The following is a 19199-nucleotide window of genomic DNA, read 5'->3' as shown; positions in this document are numbered from 1 at the left end:
ATGTCAGCCAGACTCCACCTCTTTCCCAGGCTTCCGTGTCATCCCTCCCCCTCCCCCATGTCAGAAAGCCATTTGCATTCACAGGTCTCCATGGCCAGATCATACAAACTAGTGCTCCACCCTTAAGGAGCCTACAGGAGCCTGAAGGTCCAACCTGACCGGTCCCGGCTTCATTTATACACATTAGTTTAACCTGACCATTCACAACAAAAGTGACAGAGGGCAACAATTACTGCTGTTTTCTGGTCAGTTTGATAATCTCTTGCTGAAGCTTGACATAAAATACTGCCATACTATTTTCCCCCTTTCTTTGTCCATTGTGTAATTGTTTCTCCAAACACGTGTATGTGTTCATTTCCACCAAGTGAGGATAAGAGTTTATGCATATGCTCCTACCAGAACTGCACACTCAGTTGACATTTTCACTGACCTTTCTACCAGAACCCTATGATATTTTCTTGGTCAGTCACGGCTAGCTCAGAGGACTAGAAACAAAGCCCTATGAGGAGAGATGGAAAGAACTGGGCATGTTTAGCCTTGAGAAGAGAAGAGTGAGATATGATAGCACTCTTCAAGCACTTAAAGGTTGTCACAGAGAGGAAGGCCAGGATCTCTTCTCCATCATCCCAGAGTGCAGGACACAGAAGAATGGGCTCAAATTACAGGAAGCCAGATTCCAGCTGAACATCAGGAAAAACTTCCTGACTGTTCGAGCAATATGACAATGGAACCCATTCCCTAGGGAGGTGGTGGGCTCTCCCACACTGGACTGGAGGCATTCAAGATGAAGCTGGATAGCCACCTGTCTGGGATGCTGTGACCTGGATTCCTGCATTGAGCAGGGGGTTGGATTCGATGGTGTTATAGGTCCCTTCCAACCCTACTGTTCTATGATTCTATGAAAGCAGAGAGTAGGAATGAATGGTAAATTCTCCAATGGAAGCATGTAAACAGTGGGGTCCACAGTGATCTTTATTGGGATCAATGCTTTTCAATTTGCTCATAAATGATGTAGAATTAGGAGTGAACATTGAAGCAGCCAGGTTTGCTGATAACAGCAAGTTATTTAGGGTGATTGAAACAAAAAGGGATTGAGAGGAGATCCAAAATAATATCTCCAACCTGAGAGAATGAGCTTCAAAATGGCGAATGTGGTTCAATGTAGACAAGTGTAAAGTTGCATACTGCCTCTGATACCTCCAATATCACAGGCAGTATGCCTATGTATCCCAGTTGCAGGGAAACAAAGGGCGGGGGGTACTGTTGCATTCCTTTTCCTGCTTGTTGGGTTCCTGGTTGAAAGCTGGTTGGCCACTGTGTGAACAGAATGTAACACTAGATGGACCCGATGTCAAGGGTGCCTCTGTACATGGGCAGTGGCAGAGTATCTCAGATTCTGAAGAGGAACTACAAAATGTGGGGGAGGAACTTTCCCAGGCTCTTCCAGACAGGGAGAGACAGACTCCTCAGGTTTCAATAGTCCAGCTGGATGGAGAGGGCCTCTCTTCACACACCGCTGTGAGAGATAGTGAACAGGGAGAGGTGGGGCTTGGAGAGCCTGAATTCTTAGAAGCCAGGCACAGATGCAGAGCCAAGAAAGAGATGGTAGGGGTGGAGCTTAGATGGTCTGCCCGATTGGGCCGGTGGGAACACCTATGCATAGAGACCTCACGAGATAGAGGGCGATCCCCCCCACCCCTTAAGTTAGGAAAGCGTGCCTGCCTTTTCTCAAATTGTGGGCAACTTTCAACCTTCATAGCTTCCCTTTGAACTCCCTGAAGGCATTTGCTTTATAGACTGTGACTTACTGAAAATTTGCATCTGTATGACCTATTGAAGTAAAAGGATTAAAGAGCCGTGGATAGAAACCTCTTGTCTGTGTTTTGATTTGGCTCTTTGAAGTTCAGTGGGGGCAAAAAGGGAACCCTGACACCCTTGGTCTGATCCAGCAGGGCTCTTCTTATGTTCTTATGATGCACATTGGGGTGAAAAAACCCAGCTTCAAGTATAAGTTGATGGCATCTGACCTAGCAATGACTGACCAAGAAAATATCACAGGGTTCTGGTAGAAAGGTCAGTGAAAATGTCAACTGAGTGTGCAGTTCTGGTAGGAACATATGCATAAACTCTTATCCTCACTTGGTGGAAATGAACACATACACGTGTTTGGAGAAACAATTATACAATGGACAAAGAAAGGGGGAAATTAGTATGGCAGTATTTTATGTCAAGCTTCAGAAAGAGATTATCAAACTGACTGTAAAACAGCAGTAACTGTTGCCATCTGTCACTTCTGTTGTGAAAGGTCAGGTTAAACTAATGTGTATTAATGAAACTGGGACCGGTCAGGTTGGACCTTCAGGCTCCTGTAGGCTCCTTAAGGGTGGATCACTGGTTTGTATGATCTGGCCATGGAGACTTGTGAATGCAAATGGCTTTCTGACATGGGGGAGGGGGAGGGATGACACGGAAGCCTGGGAAAGAGGTGGAGTCTGGCTGACATCGTTCTGCTCAGCCCCCGGAATACCAGTCGGGCAAACTCGCGGATACCCGCTTACCCGCAGGTTGCCTTTTTGCAGGAAACTGTGGGTAAGCTTTTAAGGGAAATGCCCTTTTTGTACAAGCCATTTTCAGGCACAAATGGTCTGATTAGACCATTTACATTTGCTGATCTACACAAAGGGCGCGCTTTATGGTCGCCATTTTGTGCAAAACAGCCACTGATGCGAAAAGCATATCTGTGCTTTCTGGCAGGCTGGCGAGCCATGCACTGCTCGCCAGGCCCTCGCGGACCATTCAGCCCGCTGATGTGGGCCAGCAAGCGCCACAAAGGTGACGCAGCGTGACTTCGGCCTCTCTGGGCGGCAGAGGATTCTGGCAGTTCCAGCTGGTGGTCCGGCCAAAGTGTCGGTTACTCTTTGGTGTGAGGGTGTGATCCAGGCAATCCAGACAACTGCACTGAATTCCTTTAAAAAATCTTTCCCTCTGGAAAAACAAATTTCCAGTTGGACTTGATGGCCTTGTAGGCCCCTTCCAACCCTACTATTCTATGATTCTATGAAATGTTATGGGCAAAGTACTCAGAGGGGCCGTACTAAGACCTGCTCAGCTGGGCTGAACACCTACAACAGCCACCATCACATGTTCTTCCCGCAAATGCCTCTGAGCCCCCCTTGAGCGCTGGAGAAGGATGGCAGGTTGGCACGAGACCCAGAGGCATTTTGGAGACAACTGAAGCAGCTACATTAGAGGGAGGGGAAGGTGCCTCCCATCACTGCAGCGGCCTCTTCTGCCAAATGTTTGACCCAGCACTTTGTGCGTCCTCGTTCGGACATCTTCCGGGACTCCTACACCAACCTGCATAATAGGCGAACATGGAAATATCTATCCCAAAGAATTGTTGGTCTCTACATATCCCTCATAAGGTTCAGCTGTGATAAACCTGTATATCAAATCCTGAAGTGTCTGTACGAAGTTAAAAGCAGTTTGGTCTAGCGAGCCATTTGAAGAGCAGTACTCGTGCTGACATGCTGTGACTTCTCATTGTTTTTTGCCACTGACCTCTGAGCCATATACAGAGCTCAGCCTCTAGCCCATGAACAGTACTTTTGAGGTCCCACATGGAACGCCCTGCGAGGTCAAAGTAGATCTACTCAAACATGGAACGAATACACATCGCCCACCCAAGGACAACACCAAAGACAAAAGGGGACTGTGTCGCAAAGTCTGGTCTGGCTGACGGCAGAGTTGCCTTATATAGAGAAAACAGAGCAACACGGCATTTAGAATTAGAGGCAATAAACTCAGGCTAGAGCCTGTTTCGTTGTTCAAATCAACTTAATTTATTAGTGCTGCGCATGTGTGTCCGGAAGCAGGCAGAGTTGTTCCTGTTCTCCAACCATTAAAAGGGTTGCTGCTTGCAATTCGTTGATAATTTATTGAAAGGAAGGCAACAGATTCTTCTTCTTAATGGTTGACGGCTGATCAACAACCTTGCCCAGTTCTTCATGGAACACAGCACTTGTATATGTTTGTATTTGGACAGTTGTTGTAAATGAATATGAGGCCGGAGGGACACGGACGAGAACGTAGGAGGCAGAATCCCCGGCCTCCGTTGCAGGAATATGCTCTCTCCTCCTGGTTTGCTCCTTCCTTCAGTTCACTCTCTACATATAAAGAAAAGGCAGCCTTCAAGATCAGGTTATCATCGCAAGAGCATTCAAACTCAGTTTGAGAAAATCAGGCCCAGACTCATGTCCCCACCTTCACGGTTATTGCTTTGCCCTGGAAACTTGCAGTTGCTATGAGAAAGTTGCTCTAGGCAGGTGGGCACTCTGGGAGGGCTGTGGACAAATATGGGAAACAGATCCACAGTTTTATTTGTCTAATTTGTATAAGGGTAAGATAATTAATTCTGCATTGATATTGAATACAGGGGAGACATTTGTGAATTTTCCCAGAGATTCCCAAAAAACCAAGCTTCCATTCCAGAAGCCACCCTTCCAGACACTCACCACACTCGATCTCATTGAGCTGTTAAAAAACACAACTACACAATGTTTTCGGTGGTGGGAATTTTCACCTGGAAGGCCACTGTTTAAAAATGAACAATGTTTTCTTCTTTTAAGAGGAGAAGAAGCTTTTTGGAGCAGACCAGTGGACCAGAACACTCTGGGAAGTCCACAGGCAGGACATGGAAACAATAGTCCTCCCGAGCCATGGCTGGCAACACAGAGGGAATCGTTTCCAGGCCTCTCTCCTGGCAAGCTCCCACGTGGACAAAGTCTCTCAGATCTGTGACCTGGCCATGAGAACATAGCATGAGATTGAATCACTGGTGTCACCTGATCCTCAAGCCAAAGAGGATTCTGGGTTGGGGTGTTTCAGCCTCCCAGCCTCAACTGGCTCCTAACTGTAATAACACTTGGTAATACAATGCCAATTTACCCAGTTCAAAAAGTCTAATGATGAGATAAGCCACTGGGAAATTAAGAACCCCCTAATTCTCAGAATGTCAAGCATTGGGATCCAAAGGGACCTCTACCTATGTTGCAAGAGCACATCTGATTTTACTCTGAATAATTAGTTTAGAGGAAATGGTGGTTCTGGGGCAGGAACATGAACGCACATCCATAGCTGCTGTATTAGCTGGAGTTCAAACAGATCTGGAAGAAAGAGGAGACTCAGGAGTAGTTTGGATTGGGGTGGAGGAAAACCCTTTGAAAGTGTATTTGTGAAAAGGGAAGAAATGCATGTGGGAAGAAGTGCATGGAGCTCTAGGAAAGGGCTCATTAACCATCCAGAGTCCAGAGTACAAACTTGCATAAAAGTTGATTGTCATGCAGCTAGAGGAATTTGCATGTAGACGTCCAGAAATGCTACTCACCCACTGTATCCGGCACAGAATCTTGAGCAGACAGTTCCGCCTGAACCTGGTAAACCAGGAAAGCTACAGCGAAGAGCAGGAAAAGAGTCTTCATGCTGGACTTTTTGCTGGATTGCTGAGTGAAGAATAAGACTGAAGAATAAGACAGAGGAAACTCTGCAGGACCGGAAAGAAGAATCAGACTGAAGAAGGTATGTAGGTCAAGATGCAAGCACGCCTGTATTTATACAGACATTGGTGGCCCAGAGCCAGGGGATTTGGGTGAAGGACACCGGATGCACCTGCATTTTCAAGGAACAGTGTGATCACATCCTCTGATACAGCTCACATCTGTGCCATTCACACAGAGCGTAAGGTCACCAACCACAAGTTGCAGAATTTTTTTTCCAATTTATTAAAATCCCTGACAGTTCAGGGTTGCTGACACGGCAGCCTGGAATACACTCTGGTTGGAGAATCAGGTGACACCACAGAGACAAGTCTCTACCAATCAGCCACATTCCCTGTGCCTGGGCAGCATGTACAATGGAATGGAAGTTGTCCATTTGGATAATGAAAGGTATGGAGCCATTACGAGGATTCAGGATCTGTCTTCAGAGTCAAACTCTTAGCACATTGAATCCAAGCTTCCAGATCAGCCACATTTCCTCTATCTCAGCAGGGATCTAGGATCTGTCCTCATCACAGGATAATTAGTACATTGTGGATAAGCTGTGTACCTGGGTGCTGCCATCGCCTTTCTTCCTCGCGCCAGCTTTCATGGGCTGGTGCGGGGGAAAAGGGCACTTGCATTCATTTCCCACTTGCGGGTTCCTGGTCGAAAGCTGGTTGGCCACTGTGTGAGCAGAATGAGGGACTAGACGGACCTTTGGTCTGATCCAGCATGGCTCTTCTTATGTTCTTATGATGCATGTCAGGGCAAAAATCCCAACTTCAGGTATAAGCTGATGGCATCTGAGCTAGCAGTGACTGACTACGAAAACATCTTAGGGTTTTGGTGGAAAGGTCAATGAAGACGTTGTCCGATTGTGTGGCTGTTGTAGGAGAAAGCATATGCATAAACTCTAATTCCCACTTGGTGAAATGAATACATACACATCTTTGGAGAAACAATTATGCAACGGACAAGGAAGGGGGGGTAATTGTATGGTGGTATTTTATGCCAAGCTTCAGAAAGAGATTAACAAACTGACCATAAATCATCAGTAATTGGTGCCCCTATCATTTTTCTTGTCAATGGTCAGACTTAAATAATGTGTATACATGACAAAGGGACCTTCAGGCTGCCTGTAGGCTCTTTAAGGGGAGGGGGGACTGGCTTGTGCCATCTGGCCATGGAGGGGCATGAATGAAAATGGTTTTCTGACCTGGGGGAGGAGGTAGGGATGATGCGGAAGCCCATTCCGCTCGGCCCCCTGGGCACCAGTCAAGCAAGCTCAGGGATTGTTCTGAGTTTGGGCAAGGTCTCAATTTGTAATTTGGACAACAATACCATGGTTGTTCAACCAGGGCAGGAAAAGAAGGTGGGGTTCAAGCACAAAGCACCGCAACTATCCTCAGGCAACCTTTGTCCAGGGCTCATCCCATATCACTGTAAATGATCTCAACAGTACAAGTGATGGGAGTAATACAGTTGGTACCACTGAAGCCAAGTATTATCTTGCAACCGAAGCAATGGGCAGGATCAAACAACACCAAGACAAGACAACTTGTCTTCACTCTGGCTGCAAGGGGAGGTGTCAGGGTGGAGAGCTCGCACTCCTGTGTCTGAGGCTGGGGCACTGTCTCCGGCCTTGGATCTAGGAATCTGAAATACCCTATGTCCCGCAGATGCTCCCCAGGGGCCAGAGTATTGCTCCCTCCGTCTCTCTGAGCATTGAAAAAGACAAGTCTGAGATTTTTTTCCGTAGTGGCAATTTTAGCCTGGGAGCCACTGTTTAATTAAATATGCTTTGGCTGGAGAATCAGGTGACACCACGGAGACAACTCTCTGATACCAATCAGCCACACTCCCTCTTCCTGGGCATCATGTACAGTGGAATGGAAGTTGCCCATTTGGCTAATGAAAGGTATGGAGCCATGAGGATTCAGGATCTGTCTTCAGAGTCAAACTCTTAGCACATTGAATCCAAGCTCCCAGATCAGCCACATTTCCCCTGTCTCAGCAAGGATCTAGGATCTGTCCTCATCAAAGGATAATTAGTACATTGTGGATAAGCTGTGCACATTGAAGGAAGGGGCCGACAAGACCATTGAGTCCAAACCCCTGCTCAATGCAGGAAGCCTGATTCCCAGGCAGTCTCCCATCCAAGTACTAAGCAGGGCTGACCCTGCTTAGCTTATGAGATCATAATATACAATGGCTTTGCAATACATTTGACTTAGGGCCACATGATACAATGATTAGCAAGATAGTAAAGTGTGGGCTGGATGGCAATAGTATGAGCATCTGGGGGGGGAGTTGCCCCTTTCCCTGGAACCCTAAATATATTTATTGGTTTGAATTTACACAGACACATGCACATCCAGCTAGTGAACAGGAGGTTTAGACTTCGAATGAGGCATGGTGTGCAGAATGTGGATAGGGAGACTTTTTCCTCCTTCGTTCAAAGTACTAGAACCCAATGGGGTCATCCCATGAAGCTGATTGGTGGGAGATTCAGGACTGAAAAAAGGAAGGGCTTCTTCACACAGCACAGAGTGAAACTAGGCAATTTGCTACCCCAAGATGTAGTGATGACCACCACATTGGATGTCTTTAAAAGGGGATTAGACGGATTCATGGAGGAGAAGGCTATCAATGGCTACCAGTCCTGATGGCTTTACGCTACTTCCAGTATCAGACCCAGTATGCATTTGAGCACCAGTTGCTGGAGAACATGGGTGGCAGGGTGGGGATGCATTCGTGTCTTGCTTGTGGGTTCTTGGTCAACAGTTGGTTGGTCACTGTGTGAATAGAATACTGGACTAGATGGACCCTTGGTCTGATCCGGCATGGCTCTTCTTGTGTTCTTAGAGTGATGTGTGAGATGACTCCTATTGAGAGTGGCCGCTCAATAGACTTGCACTCTCTGCATTTTCTGTTGGAAAGGCCTCCTGGGTCAGCATGCGGCTCAGATGAATGCTACTTGTTCTGATGTAATGATGCCGCTTCTGCAAACGTTACAACATTTGGAAACCCTAGAAATGCAGTGATCAGAGAAACAAAGGAGTTGTGGTGCATGTTTTGATCCAGTGAGGAGCTTGTTGTGCTGGTGGATGCGGCCCTACTTTTTGAGGCACAGGCTGGGGGCAGTAGCCAAGAATAGACAGCCAAGATGGTAGGGTTGGCGGAGAATTTCTCCCCGAAACTTCGGGGGGCCGAGCACCAACATGTTCGGCCCCCTGAACAAGTTTCGGGGAGAAATTCTCCGCACTCCCCCCCGGGACGGGACTTACCTTTGGCGAATGTCCCTCCCGGCGGCGGGTCCGGCCGGCGGTTCGGCAGGTGTTCATCCGGGGCGGGAGCGGCAGCTGGTCTTTTGACCGGCTGCTGCCGCTGCCATTCCAATCAAAGAAAAAAAAAAACGCCCCCGTGATAGGCTACGTGACGATTAACTTAGCCTATCATGGCTAGATTTGCAAAGTCAGCCGTGATAGGCTACGTAAATTGTCACGTAGCCTATCACGGGTGACTTAAAAAAAAAAAAAGTGCGTACGGATAATGGCGGCCCCCATAGGGAGCCGCCATTCCCGTTCCTTATTTGGTCGCTGTAGTCTACATAAAGATTTATGTAGACTACGGCGAAAATAAGGGCAACGCTATTTGCGTTGCCCTTATTTTCGCCGTAGTGTTTACGTAGACTACAGCGACCAAATAAGGAACGTGAATGGCGGCTCCCTATGGGGGCCGCCATTAGCATACGCGCTTTTTTTTTTTAAGTCACCTGTGATAGGCTACGTGACGATTTACGTAGCCTATCACGGCTGACTTTGCAAATCTAGCCGTGATAGGCTACGTTAATCGTCATGAAGCCTATCACGGGGGCGTTTTTTTTAAAAAAACTTTTTAGTTCGCGGCCGGGTGAGGCGAGGCGCCTCCTCCCCGGCCTGAATTTCGGCCGGGCGAGGCGGGAAGCCTCCCCCCCCCGGCCTGAACTTCGCATGGGGAGCAGCGAAGCACCTCCCCCCCACCGCGAACAAGCTTCGAGGACAGGTAAGTGACTTTTGTCCATCCCTACAAGATGGGCCAGCAAAATAGAAAAAAAAAAGTAGTCACGAGGGCTGCCTTTACATTAAAGAAAAAATCCTCAGTCCTACTGTTGTGGAGTCTTCTGCATTGAAACTGGGCTCCCAGAGGGTGACCATGTGATGACTGCAGAGAGGGAAGCTGTTAATTTCCAAGGTTCCATAGAACTCAATGAAAGACCACCATCTAGTGGCTGTTTTAATACTTTAATCTGAGGGGGTTTGATACCTCATTTTTTTCCAGATCTTTTTCACATTCAATAACTAGGAAATACCTCTGGATGTGCCATGGGGGTTGATGATGTCATGAAAAGGACCCACCAACTTCCACGAGTGAGTAATCTCTATAGCAGGATAAAAGTTCCATGTGAAGAAGCCCAAGGTTCTCTGGAAATGGGTAGCAAAACGCCCTTTCCTCAGAAAAGGAAACTTGCTGCTACTGTTTTGATTGGTTGATTTTTCAAAGAAAGGCATAAGGGTTTTCCATACAAGTTGGTAGAGAGAGAAAGCAAAGAAGCAGAACTATTAATGTCTCTTTAGCAATGGATCAGAAGCAAATCCTGTATCAGATGTGTTAAAATGTGAGCTGCTTTCACAATCCTGGACGTCTACAGAAAGTTGTGATTTCAGGCATGCTGCTACAGGTCCAAGAGCATTTTGCCATGCGTGGCTTCCCAAATCTTCCCTTTCATTAGCCTACTCTGAGGTTTTGAATGGACCTCTACATCATTACTGAATGTCATTTCCCCAGCCAGTAGTACGAGGGGGTACAGGGCACATTCATTACCAAGGACTGTACGAAGTACAAAGACCTCAATGGAGGTGCAGGAAAGCACTCAAAATGAGGATGGTGCAGTGCATCATACGAACATGCTCCTAATGTCCTTTCTGTCGCGAACAGGAGAAAGGTTTGAATTGAACAGCTACGTAAGAAGTCGTATGCATCAGCTGTAGAGGAAAATAAAATAAAGCTGTATTGAGCACTGTGTATTGTGGGACACATGACCTTCCCCTTGGTGGTAAGACCAGGACCGCAAGTAGCACGATACAGCTTTTCCACTTCCCTGTTGAGGTAGAGGATGAAATACTAAACCAACAAAATAACATTTGGAAACTGGGGCAAAAACGCTAAGTACACATCTGGAAGAAAAAGGGTGAATTAGGACCAAATTCTAAGGGAACCTATTGTTGTGATGGCTAACACTTCCATCAGGTTTGCAGTTTTTGAAGATGAAAGACCAGATGTTTCTGGGATAGAACAACTCTCTCCAGGTGTACAATTTGTGAAAAAAAGTGTTGGGAGTACATCTGTAGATGAGGAATTTATTGGGGACATTTCAATCTCCAACCAAACTGCAATAGGCATATCCAACCCCATCTTACCTGCTTGTTCTGAATTTGGACTAGATCTCAATACTTTACTTGGACAACAATAGAATGGTTGTTCACCCATGGCAGGAAAAGAAGGTGGGGTTGAAGCACACACCAGGGCAACCCCTCCGTCACAACCTTTGTCCGCTACTCACCCATAGACCTACTCTAATTGTAAATGATCTGAACAGTGCAAGTGTTGTGATCATGCACAAAAACTCTGCCAGTCATCCCAACCGATCCTCAGCAGAGTTCTAGGAGCAGTCAATCTATATTCCCTCCATGGATTCACTTATTACCTTACTGAGGAAAACCAATCTGCTTACAGTTTGGTGAAACTACATCCATCTCAGATATACCGTACTGAAGAAAAAGACTTTCAAACCCATGCCAATTCGATTCAGGAACTTTACACATTTGAAAACATTGGAGATGAATCTGTTCCTTGGTACAACTTGTGCCCAAAAGCTGCGGATCCACACCTGGCTGGAGAATTCAAAGAGAGCACGTCAATGGTTCCTCATCAACCTGGATGGAGGTATCCAGTGCTTTGCTGAAGGACCTTTTCCTGAGCCCTATGCACTCCCCCAAAATATGTATTAATGACTTGGAGGTTACAGTGGGTTTGTGTGTGTGGGCGGTGGAGGGGGAATGCGGACCATTGATGTGACATGCTGTGTGAATGGCACAGATGTGAGGTCTGTAACAGGATGTTTTTGAGGAAACACAGGTGCCTCTGGTGTCCTCCATCCTAAATCCCCAGGCTCATTGCCCCAAGTGTCCAGTTATATTTCCCTGCTCACGCCTTGTCCTACAGAGGTTCTTCAGTCTTGTGAAGCTTCACAACTTCGAATCTTTGAAGATCATGCCTGAATTAGAAAAAAAAACAACCATTGTGGAGAAGCCCTGATTCTGCAAGGATAACGCCTTAATTAAAAAACACAAATCTGGACCAGGGGATAGGAGGGGGTAAAACCTAATCTCATTTGAAGGGATAGAATAACCCCCTGCTCAGTGCAGGAAGCCTGATTCCAAGGCGGTCGTCCATCCAACTACTGACCAGGGCCAACCCCGCTTAGCTTCCGAGATCAGACAAGTGTGTGCATATCCAGCCCTTTGCTTGTTGCTGAGGAAACGGGGGCTGCTGAGGAAACTATGCGATCGGTAGCTGGAAGAAGTCATGGGGCCATTGAGAGCTGTGAGTGGACAGGAGGGAAATACAAACACCACTGTATATGGACAGGCGGGGGAGGGGACTACAACTGGATATGGTAGCAAAGGCGGAAAATCAGAGCACATTAAGGGGAAATACCAGGATATTAGGGTATTGAAAGTGGGAGCATGGAAGTGGGACATTCTGGTTCCAATTCGAGGTGGGTACCTCGTAGTGTGAAAGGTGGGTGGTGAAACCTCATTGGAAGTGAAAAAAGGCTGTAAGTGTAGATCCAGCCTATGTACAAATTCCTCTCGCTGCATGAAAATCAACATTTATGCAAGTTTTTACTCTGGACTCAGAATGGTTAATGACCCCTTTCCAAGAGCTCTGCGAACTTCTTCACACATGCACTTCTCCCCTTTTAACAAATAACCTTTTAAATGGTCCCCCCCGCCCCAATCCAAACTACCCCTGAATCCCCTCTTTCTTGTAAATCAATGTGAACAGGAGCTAATAGAACAGGCATAGGTGTGAATTCATGATCCTGCACCAGAATCACCATTTTCTCTAAAACATTATATTCAGAAATAATTATTATGTATTACATAATAATTATATATTATAATTTATGCAATAAAATATAATTATTTTATTATATAAAAGCAAATATAGGTCTAGATGCCTTTCAACCCATGAAAGAGAAATACAGGGTTCTGAATATCCCCATGGATTATCTCATCATGATACTTTTTGAACTGGGTACATTGGCTTTGTATTACTAATTATTATTATTCTTGGAGCCAGTTGAGGCTGGGATGCTCACACAACCCAGCCCAGAATTGTCTTTGGCTAGGAAATCAGGTGATACCACTGGTTCCATCCCATGCCACACTCCGATGTCAAGGTCACAGGTCGCCTGGACTCCCTCCATGTGGGCAATCGGTCTTGGTAAGAGGCCTTGAAATGATTAAATATGCCTTATCAAATTACTGGTCATGGCTGGAGCGGACTGTTTCCTTCACGGCCTGCTTATGGGGTTTCTACAGTCTTCTGGTCCACTGGCTTGACCAAAAAGCCTCTTCTTCTCTTCTTAGGCCACATAGATGAAAGATTTTTATTTTTTTTTAATTAAACAGTGGCATTCCAGGCTAAAATTGCCACTACAGAAAAAATCTCTGACTTGTCCTTTTCAATGCTCAGAGAGATGGAGAGAGCAATACTCTAGTCCCTGGGGAACATCTGCGGGACATAGAGTATTTCAGATTCCTAGATCCAAGGGCAGAGACAGTGCCCCAGCCTCAGACGCAGGAATCTGAGATCTCCACCCCTGACACCTCCCCCTTGCAGCCAGAGTGGAGAGAACCACTCAGGCTGCCTCCACCAGCTTGAAATGCGAGCTTGGAGAGAGGTGAATGGGGGCGTGCTGGTGGGCAGGCATGGGAGGAGGCTGGAGACATGAGGATATGAGCTGTCTGCAGCCATCTCCAGGCTCCTCCCCTCCCCTCCCCTCCCCATCCCAGAAGCCTCTTCAAGTCGGGCAACAACACCCATTTAGCAGCAATGCAGAGCTGGAGCCGCATTGCGCCTCCCAGCCATCATTGGATACTTGTTAGCATCCGATTTTGGAGGCTTACAGGTACCCATAGGATTGCACCCTTATTCCAGTGGGCTTCTGGAGTAGTGGCAAACTTTGAGGAATTTGTTCCTTTGGCATCTCTTAAAAATTCACATGTGACTCCCTTGTATTCAGTACCGACCCATAATGATTTTATCCTTATGCAAATTAGACAAATATAAACGTGAGTCAGTTCCCCACCCTCCCAGAGCACCCACCTGCCTAGAGCAACATTGTCACTGCAATTGTAGTTTTCCAGCCCAAACTGGTCAAAATGATTTCATTGTTGTCTTTTTAACGGCTAAATGAGATCTAGTGTTATCAGCAAGATGTAGATGGTGACCTTACGCTCTGTGTGAATGGCACAGATGTGAGCTGTATCACAGGATGTTTGCATCCTAATTTGGACATCTTCCAAAACTCCTGCACCAACCTGCACAGTAGGCTAACTTGAAAATATTTATCTTGAGGACTTACTGTCTTCCACATATCTCTCATAAGTGACAGCTTTCATAAACGCATTTATGGTGTTAAAATATCTGTATGAAGTTAAAATCAGTTTGCTTCTGGCTAGCAAAGCATTCGAATAGACGGACTCATGCTGACATGCTGTGACTTTTCTCTGAGCCACATACAGAGCTCAGCCTCTAGCCCTTTCATGGTATTTTTAGGTTCCATGCAGAAGTCCCTGCTGGGTCAAAGCAGATCTCATCAAGCAGTGAAGATGCCCACAAACAGAGGACACCAAAGACAAAACCAAACTGCTTACTGTTGGGAAGTCTGGTTTGACTGACAGCAGAGTTGCCTTATATAGAGAAAGCGTGGCAACTTGGCATTTATTATTAGAGGCAATAAACACAGGCTAGGGCCAGTTTAGAAGTTCAAATCCACTTACTTTATTAGTGCTCATATACACATCATCAGAGAAGGCTAACACTCTTTAAATGCAAGCACCCCTTAAAGCTGGGTGTGTGAGCGCAAGTGAGTGAAGGCATGAGACATCATTACTTGCTTCCTTTCCCGGAAGAGCACACAGTGCTTGTTGCAGAAGCAGATGAAGAAGGAAGAGGACGGGCAAGGAAAAGGAGCAGATCAAGCTACAGACAACAAGAGTGTGCATGTGAAGAAGAGCAGCTGTTGATGCAACACATTCTCCATTGCCCCCTAGTGTCTGGAAGAATGCAGAGTTGTACCTATGATCCAACAGTTGCAAAGGTATGTAGCTGCTTGCAACTTACAGATGATTTATTGAAAGCAATGTAACAAATTCTTCTTCTTCATGATTGAAGACGGAGCTGCCAGTGAACCTTGGCACCTCGCCAAGTTCTTCATCTAATACAGCTCTTGTATATGTGTCTATCTGGACAGTTGTTGTAAATGAATACGTGGCTGAAGGGAGATGGAAGATGACGTTCAAGGCAGAATCCCCGCCCTCCGTTGCAAGAATACGCTTCCTCCACCTGGTTTGCGCCTTCCTTCCGTTCACTCCCTCCGTATAAAGAAAAGGCAGCTTTTGAGATCTGGTGAGCCTCGTGTGGCGCAGAGTGGGAGGCAGCAGTATTGCAACCGAAACTCTCCCCACGACCTGAGTTCGATCCCAGCGGAAGCCGGGTCTCGGGTAGCCGGCTCAGGTCGACTCAGCCCTCCATCCTTCTGAGGTCAGTAAAATGAGCACCCAGCTTGCTGGGGGAAAGGTGGTCACCACTGGGGAAGGCAATGGCAAACCACCCCGCTACAGTCTGCCAGGAAAATGCCAGTGAAAGCGGCGTCCCTCTAGGGGTCAGTAATGACCCGGTGCTTGCACAGGAGGAACCTTTCCTTTCCTATCATCACAAAAATGATTGGTTTCACTGGAATACTACAATTGCAAAGAGAATGCTGCTTTAGACAGGTGGGCACTCTGGGAGGGTTGTGGACAGATGTGGGAAACTGATCCGCATTTATATTTGTGTAATTTGTAGAAGGATAAAATCATTAATTATACCTTGATATTGAATAGAAGGGAGACATGTGAATTTCACCAGAGATTCCCAAAGAACCAGGCTTCCATTCCAGAAGCCCACCACACTAAATCTCTTTTAGCTTTTAAAAAGACAACTATGATATTTTTTTTCGGTGGTGGCAATTTTATCCTGGAATGCCACTGTTTTATACACACACACACACACACGCATACATACATACATACACATATTCACCTATGTGGTCTAAGGACAGAAGAAGAGGCTTTTTGGAGCAGAACAGTGCATCAGAAGACTCTGGGGACCTCACAAGCAGGACATTGTCTTCTCCAGCCATGACTGGTGTTTCGGCAACATGGAGGGAAACATCTCCAGGCCTGTCTCCCTGGCAGGTCCCTCATGGAGGGAGGCCAGGAGATCTGTGACCTTGACATCCCAGGGTGGCATGGGATTGAATCACTGTTGTCACATGCTTCTCCAGCCAAAGACGATTCTGGTCTGGGTTGTGGCAGCTCCTGATCATAATAATTGGCAACACAAAGCCAATTTGCCCAGTTCAAACAGTCGTATGATAAGAGGAGCCTGGGGGAAATCAAGAACCCCTATTTCTCAGAATGCCAAACAGTGGGATCCAAAGGCATCTATACCTATGTTGCAAGAGCACACCTGACTTTTAATCTGAATAATTATTTCAGAGGAACTGATGATTCTGGGGCAGCATCATGAATGCACCGCTATGGCTGTTCTATTAGCTCCTGCTCAAACTGATTTGGAAGAAAGAGGAGATTCAGGAGTAGTTTGGATTGGGGGGGGACCACTTGAAAGGGTATCTGTGAAAAAAGGGAGAAAATCATGTGTGAAGAAGTACATGGAGCTCTTGGAATGGGCTCATTTACCACCAAGAGTCCAGAGTGAAAACTTTGATGAAAAGCTTTATTCTCGTGGAATTTGGAGGTAGACATCCGGAGATGCTATTCACCAACTGTATCTGGCACAGAATCCTTAGCAGACTGTTCAGCCTGAACCTGGGGATGTACACAAGACCCACTTTCTGTTCTGGGGGTGTGTGTCTGCGGGGGGGGGTGGAGGTGATCCATCCCTCCTCCTGGAATCCTCGCCGGCCGGCTCCACTCTGCGGCGTTCCGCGGAGCTGCCAGCCAGCTCCGTATCACTGGCTGAGGCTGAGCGACTCCGGACACAAATGGCATCTGGGTAAGGTGCTGGAGCATGTGATAGCCTCACAACTCCAAGCCATTTTGGATGAAACTGATTTCCTAGATCTATTCCAATCAGGTTTCAGGCTTGGTTATGGGACAGAAACAGCCTTGGTCGCCCTGGTTGATGACTTACACCAGGGAATGGATGGGGACAGTGCAATCCTGTTGGTTCTTCTGGACTTCTCAGTGGCCTTCGATATCATCAACCATGGTATCCTTCTATACTTTTTATCTGGATTGGGCTTGGAAGGCACAGTTTTGAAGTGCTTCTGGTCCTTTCTGGAGGAGTGCTCTCAGAAGGTGGTGCTGGGGGACTTCTGTTCCACCCCATGGCAATTAGCCTGTGGGGTGCCGCAAGGTTCTATCTTGTCCCCCATGCTTTTTAACATCTACATGAAACCGCTAGGGGAAATCATCAGGAAGCTTGGGCTGAAATGTCATCAGTATACAGATGATACTCAGCTCTACCTCTCATTTCCATCTGCACATCCCAGGGGGGCTGCGGAACTCTTGAATCAGTGTCTGGAGGCTGTTTTGGGATGCATGAGGGTGAACAAGCTGAAACTGAATCCAGACAAGACGGAGGTACTGTGGGTTGGGAAACCAGCTACTTTGGATGGAGGTTTACAGCTGGACTTAGACAGGGATGCACTCCCCCTAAAGACCAAGCGTGCAGTCTGGGAGTCCTCCTGGACTCTGAGCTAACTGGGGAAGCCCAGGGCACTGTGGTGTCCAGGAGTGCTTTTTACCACCTTAAGCTGGTATGCCAGCTGCAGCCCTATCTGGAGAGGATGGACCTTGCCTCAGTTATCTACGCACTGGTGAGATCCAGCCTGGATGACTGTAATGCACTGTACGTGGGGCTGCCTTTGATGATGGTTTGGAAACTTCAGCTGGTGCAGAATGCAGCCGCCTGAGTATTGGTGGGGGCGAGGCAATTTCATCACATAATGCCTACACCGTGCCAGCTGCACTGGTTACCAATGTGTTTCCGAGCCCAATTTAAAGTGCTGGATTTGCCAGTGCATTCGCCCTCCCGAAATCCATCATGGAACGAAGCCCCCAACCCACGAAAGGCACACGGGACCAAGTGCCCGCCACCCCCACCTCATGAAAGGCATGCGAAACGGAGCACTTACCTGCTCCCGTCCGCGCTGCTGTGCGAATGGTGGCCGTCCTGCGGCCACCATTTGCTTCATCTTCATAGCCATGATAGGCTACGTAAATACTTACGTAGCCTATCACAGCTAATGCAGGGACGCCATTTGCGTCCCTGTGGAGGCCGTGATAGGCTACATAAGTATTTACATAGCCTATCACGGCAGGGGGGAAAAAACCCCAGCGTACGCAAATGGCGGTGGCTACCGCCATTTGCGTACGCTGGGGTTTTTCCCCCTGCCGTGATAGGCTACATAAGTATTTACGTAGCCTATCACGGTTCAATACAGGGACGCAAATGGCAGCGTGGACGGGAGCAGGGAAGTGCTCCGTTTCGCACGCCTTTCATGGGGTGGGGGCGGTGGGCACTTCATCCTGCGTGCCTTTTGTGCGTTGGGGGGGCGGGGGCTTCATTCATGGTATTTCTAAGGTTTCGAAACATTGTGAAATTTTCAGAAGCAGCATACTTGGATCAGAACAAGCAGCATTCAGCTGAGCTGCCTGCTGGCCCAGGAAGGCTCTGCTCCAGAAAAATCTGGGAGCTATTCCTTATGGGAAGCCAGGTGGCAGGAGAAGAGATACATAGAATATTCCAACTTCTTTGTTTAAGAAGGATGGTATACAGATATTGAGCCTGTTCAGAAGCACATTGGGGAAGGGTGGTTAAGCTAACCATGCTGCTGGGTGGTTAGCGCTAACCACTGTGAAAGCTGCTGACAAACGTGCAGCTAACCATGGCCCACAGCATGGTTACCCTAACCACCCTCTAACCATTCTCTATAGGAGCAGTCTCAGAGATCACTCCAAACCTCTTATTGACTAGCTGGATGTGCATGTGTCTGCATACATCAAAACAAAGAAATATATTTAGGATACTGGGGAGGGGGGAAACTCCCCCCCATCCCATTGACACCCCTGAGTAGTGTATGCAGCTCACACTTAACTAGCTTGCTAATCAGAATACCATGGGATCTTTTTTCAAATGCCTTGCTGACATTATCATATATCATGACCATAGCATTTCTACAATGTATTAAGAACTTTGGTCTGAGGACAGATCCTGGATCGTTGAAATGGCCCCTAAATGGACTACTTCATCTATAGCTGG

The sequence above is a fragment of the Heloderma suspectum genome, chromosome 1 (genome assembly GCF_057233095.1).
Source record: "Heloderma suspectum isolate Gila_16-S chromosome 1, 16-S_ref, whole genome shotgun sequence".
Classification (NCBI taxonomy): domain Eukaryota; kingdom Metazoa; phylum Chordata; class Lepidosauria; order Squamata; family Helodermatidae; genus Heloderma; species Heloderma suspectum.
Note: the sequence above shows the minus strand (reverse complement) of the source record.